Below are 6,000 nucleotides of genomic sequence, written 5' to 3'. Positions count from 1 at the left end.
GTTTAATTTTAATAATTTATAGTTTGAGAATACCGCTGACATCTTCGCCTTATGGTAGTTTAGTATCTAGCGGTTACTCAATATAAGCAGCAGAGTTTGGTTGCTCGAATGAGGGAGACAAAAAGAACGATATTGCCAGCCATGGCAATATTCTCTGTAATAGTCTTAATGATGCCGCACCTGTACGTTCCATCGACATCTCTGTGTTTGTCTCACTACTGAAACACTTATTTCCCGATTTGGTACTTCAATCAGACTGTTTTCAAGCCCGTCGACTAAGCTTCTCACGATTGTATCTAAATTGTATCATTATCATCAACATTTCTTAAGGCGGAGAGACGCGTGTATATGTCAACACACCGACCAGACTTTATTTGTTCTGAAAATGGTAACAAGAAAGTACCAATTGCTAGGATTGTGTACATATAAAGAGGAGTTAAATGTAATATTCTTATGTTTACTGTAACTTTTTTATCATTTACCAGCGTTAAGTGTCAACAACAAATTTTGTAGTTCCCTCCCGGATATATGCTGTTGATTTCCTACAATAAAGTGCTACCGCGTTCATTTACAGTCATGCAGCCATTCTGTGCTGAAAACAGTGCGCCCTCAATTTCAAAAACAACGATGTATTGGTCTTTATGAGTAGGTCATGACAATTAGTCTTCTCTATACTCTAATTCTAATAATCAACTACGTTTCACTCCATTCACTAATGATGGATCAGCTGAAAATGGCAGCTTTATGACAGACAAGTAGAGGAAAACATACAGTACAAATTATACAAGGGTGCAGACGCAAATGAAATGAAATACAGTGTCACCTATGCATGCCGTCCTGGAAAAACCCTTAGATAAGGGAAATTCTCTGGAAACCTTTGTCCGAAAGCAATGCATAACACAGGACGCCACGTCATATGGTCGACTCATAAATACCTTTCAGAACCTCTAGTAAACTGGAAATCGCTTGTCAAAGGTACGTCATTAGTTTTGTGGCGTGTCATTGATGATGATTGAATAAAAATCATCCCTGTAACCTAGTAACAACGCACAATCTCCACTTTATCCTGCAGAATCATTGCACGGAACATCGATGAACCACTGTAGCTGTGCAATAAAATATATCACGGACTTAAGTTTTCGTCCTATAGTACAAGACCTCACAACGATACTCCAATAACTGTTTATGTCACTTTTTCACAAGTTGCATCGTTTTGATTTCCATTTGCTCGTACTGTGAAAGGTAATGAAATGCCAGATACTACGGTCAAGTAACTATCACCAATTTAGAACCTGTTTACTAGCTTATTTTGAACGGAGTATATTTCTCAAAACTAAAGAAAACACAGCCGATGGTCAAAACAATGTTCATCGCTCAATAAGAAACTCTGGCGTCATCAAATAGTGTTCACAAACACGTGATGGAACCTAGCCAATCGTTTCATGAGGTACCATTGCATGAGGCAACATGAAGCTTGATAACACCTTGTTGATGAAGTTTACGAAGAGCTCTAAATTCGTCGATAAAACTGTGTGAGGATGACATATGCATCTTATCGTAATAATGATAACGCATGATTTTTCCGTTGACGTCATATTTATAAGGCCAAAAACCGTACACGTTTACTTTTTCACAGTTTGCTATCGCCACCGACACCATGTAGAAACCTAAAAACAGAAAATAGTGTGTGTGTAAGTATTGTGACTCGATGCACCGCTTTGTTTTTTTAATACATATGAACAGTGGAATTACCTATTTATCAGATTCGCTCATTTGACAGCAGTTTCCTTCACCTAGTCAACCAAAACATGCACTGCATAAACTGTAGGGTAATCATTAATATTAAAATATTTAATATTCTCAGCATCGACAGAGGGAATGAACATCTGGTCGTCGGATGCAATGAGAATACGTGAATGTCAAACAAAGTCGGCTGAATGCTTCCTAACGATGAAATTATAGTCAATGGTGAAAATATGACAATTCTTAAAAGCATTATAGACGAGATTGAGAAACACATTTTAAAACGACGTAAACGAAATCTTTACCTGAGCTAGGTCTTTTAGGAAGACTCTTGGTTTTCCAGTAGTCCCACAACCCTCTGAAGTGATTTGGATGAATGAAGTAAATGTTAATGTGCTGTTGCAAAATCCTTGCCGCCCTCAACGTCAAGTCAAAGTCCACCGATGTTGAATGCATTAAAATTGCAATGTTTTCATAGACTTTCACTTTGTTAACCAGATTACGGCGATCTTTACGTGTCATTAGGCCACGGAAACTGAAAGGTCAAGTAGGTCAGAAGGTCAGACATAAAAGGTCACGTACAGCAGGGGTCCACTCATTGCCGTGCTGCATTTCAGTATAGTGTCGCTTTTTTAATTAAGGGTGCGTTCACAAAAAACTGTGGGACGGAGGGAGGGGAGGGGGGTAGAGGAATTTAGGATTCGGAAATTTTGGAGGTAGTTAAGGGGGCTTGAAAGTTTTGCTCTACTTATAGGGGGACCTGAAAATGTTTTGTTCCCTTTTACCTTTATACATTTTCCGATTCCAAAGTTTGATAGGTAGGTCAATGGAAAATGAATAAATTTTAATGTCATCCAATTGTATTAATGTTGGTGTTAATGAAACAAAATCTAGAACAATTTTGTGACATCACATTTCATGACTTCCATCTCAAAAAAATCTAAACATGTATGATTTTTCGTAAAAACCAAACATGTTGGCCTAGTATCGGGTCAAAGCTGAAATTGTTGATAATTAACACGATTGGAACTAACTTGGGATAATTTGACGGTGAAGTAATGTCCATTTACTCTACAAATGCAATCTCATCTGCTTTTCTTTTTATATTACACACTTGTTTTTATGAGTAATTTGCGATATTGCAACATTCAGCTATGTGGCACCTAAAAAATTTGAGAAATTTACAAAATATGAAAATCCAATTATCCCAAATTAGTTCCAATCGTGTTAATTCTTTCAATATTTCTATGCAATATATCAAATACAGTTTCAATTGCTGTCTCCCTATGCATGCTGAAACACACAATACTGAGTTTGTCGACAAAGCCTGCATATACAAATATGTATTGGTGATAATTTAAGAGAGTCACGACTGAAAGTCATTAATTGTCAATGATACAAATGCAAGGTACACATACAAAGGCTGCGTTTTGCAAGCTGAATACTGGACAGTTAAACATTAGGACGATTGGAACTAATGTGGGATAAGTGGATGGTGAAGTAATGTCGATTTAATCTACAAATGTTATCTCATCTGCTTTCCTTTTTATATTGCACACTTGTTTTTATGAGTAATTTGCGATATTGCAACATTCAGCTGTACGGCACCTAACAATTTTGAGAAATTTGCAAAATATGAAAATTCAATTATCCCAAATTAGTTCCAATCGTGTTACATGCTGTAGGGAGTAGATAAGAACGCAGTTGTGTTTATTACATGCCTCGGTGTGAGTGCAAATCAGTGCATTGATTTGAATAGGAACATCCGGGAAGTGAACGATGTATTGACCGGTTTCCATGGTTACCCGGTCTAGTGAAACCCTTCGACGTTTTCGACGTCAAAGTAGACGCTAAACGCTAGATGTAAAATATCCGTGCGCGCACTGCTCTTTTGATTTTCGTTAATATCTATTTGATGCAGGTCGATAATGGTAAAATTGTTTGAAAATGCCCTGCATGTCACAAAGTGTTATATAGCATTAACTGTGAAGAGGCATGTAATAAAAAATATTATTGCCTGAATACATGAGTTTATGTGCCCTCTATGGGTACTCTCGGGCACACAAACCCATGTATTCAGGCAATAATAAAAAAAAATTGTCTAAATTATCAAAGTTACTACAGCTGCCCTGCTACTGTAGTGTCACTGTCATACCGGCAGTGACAGAGATAACTCTGACTCTGACGTAGTTGAAGACAAGTTTTGGTCAAACGACGCTCACGACACTGAAATATAATTGTCCACAAGATCATGTCAGGGAGCAGCACATGATATTGAAGACCGGGAGACTTTTAAGTATCAGGAGTTTTGAATTCTGGCATATGAGAATAGTCATATATTAAAGAAAAATGATGGTCCACCATGCTTGATTTTCTAAATTTTCACATTCTCATCGTAAAATAACACAAAAGTAAAACTTTGAACAGTAAAGACTCTAATTTAAATGACAAATGTGCGAATAAATGGAATATTTGGGTTTTTTTATCAAATTTGCCATTATTATACCCATAATTTCAAAGATTAAAACTTTTATTTCATAGAATATTTTAACCTTCCAGTATTGTCAATTTTGAGTAGCGTTTCAGTCATATATGTCTTGTACTTTTGAAAAATATTTTTTTGGTTGGTCACTGTGATCAGTTTTTCACAATTTGGAAAAATGTAGCCAGTATTTCATACTCTCTCATGATTGTCATTTTGTGTGCTCGACTTGGACTGATAAATCAAAAACGTCCTCTGATGCTTTTTAAAACGAATCAATATTAGAACTTGCTGTAGGAATATGTCTCTACAATCACAAATAACAGGTATTGTTGAACATCTGCGAGCAGAACTGCCAAATAAATGTGTATTTTTACTTTGCGTGCGTCCCTAAAAATATGCGGCTAGGTGATAATTGGATGAGGGACTTGAAAAATTTTGATCATATTGACGGGAACTTGAAATATTTTAAGGGTATGGGGGTCTGAAAAAAAAGAGATTTCAATCGCGACTCCCCAAGCCCCCTTCACCGTTATTTGTGAACACAGCCTAAAAGCTATGCATTTTCCTAACAACAAAATTAGGAATTGCTATATTCTCTTAATCGCCAAGATGAGATATGCAATCGAGGCGTAATGCAATAGCCTATTAGTTCGCCGTGCCAGTTAATTTGTCAGTGAAACTTTGTTTAACCAGTAAGAGCAATAGAAAGGCAACATGTGACCCAAATAATTAAAACAATAAAATTGGAAGAAAATTTCAGAATGCATGAGTAATATTTGCTCAACTCCGCGTAAGTGCCCCATACGATTGTGTGCCGTGCCAAAGCCACGTTTTTGCTGAGATCGGGAGAAATAACCGTAACTGTGCATAACAGTGATGTTCAGTGTAACTGGATAATTTGCACATTTACTTTGCAACGTTAAGATATACTAGAAGTTTGTAGCAACGTCGCGTCAAAACAGCCTAAAAGGAAAATCTTTTGATGGTGTTGTATTGAGTGACTCTTACATCGATTTGTCGGAGAAGGCAACTTGTCAACATTAGTATACAATTCAATAAACCCGATACTGGCGTTCGCTTTTCCTTATCGTTCATCGAGGCATTATAGAAATAGAAAGAACGCCTATTTATCTCGGATGGTCATGGCGATATCAGCCGGGTTCATGTAACTATACGTCGGCTTATTACTAAAGCTCTGAATATGCCCACCTTTTAAGCTGCGACTTATTTAGCGTGCTAAGCGTGGTCTTTCTGCCAACATCCTTCACAAACGGTCCCAAAGTAGCCACGTTTAATCTGAAAAAACAACACCGAAGGTATAACAATCAGAAAAAAAACACTCGTTGCTGCTGTGTAATATGGAAACGTTTGTACCGAAATCAAATCCAAAATTTAAACCGAATACAAAAATAAAAACTTATCGTTACATATCTATGTGATTATGTGCGAAAACACAAATCCACTGATGTACACAACGCAAAACCACAAAAGCATTACTGAATGTCGCTGCAAATTATTAATTGATGTTGTAGTTCTGGGTTTTTTTTTTCAAATTTCTAACTCTGTCCAAAGCAACCGGGCCTGAAACATTTGGGGCCAAAATTCTAATTCGCGACTCGTTCAGTCTGTTATGCTGTCGACTAAAACAGTAGACTGAGTTTGTTTGCCATTCATTATCCTTGACTCCTTAATCGTTGAATTGAATGATTAGATGAGGTAAGACCGATACAGGGACCTAGGGTCAGTGACTGCTGATAAATATTGTCGGGACC

At 37.1% G+C, this 6,000-nt stretch overlaps 1 long non-coding RNA gene across 1 annotated transcript; it reads right to left on the bottom strand.

Moving 5' to 3' along the window:
* Positions 1-911: 911 nt before the first annotated feature.
* LOC139144706 (uncharacterized) lies at positions 912-5,531 on the bottom strand. Its single transcript, XR_011554837.1, has 3 exons — positions 5,438-5,531; positions 2,049-2,278; positions 912-1,667 (listed from the first exon to the last, which is right to left on the bottom strand). It is a non-coding gene; the product is annotated as an uncharacterized lncRNA (long non-coding RNA).
* Positions 5,532-6,000: the final 469 nt, after the last annotated feature.

The sequence above is a fragment of the Ptychodera flava genome, chromosome 12 (genome assembly GCF_041260155.1).
Source record: "Ptychodera flava strain L36383 chromosome 12, AS_Pfla_20210202, whole genome shotgun sequence".
NCBI classification, from domain to species: Eukaryota; Metazoa; Hemichordata; class Enteropneusta; family Ptychoderidae; genus Ptychodera; species Ptychodera flava.
Note: the sequence above shows the minus strand (reverse complement) of the source record. Positions and strands in the feature narration are given on the sequence as shown.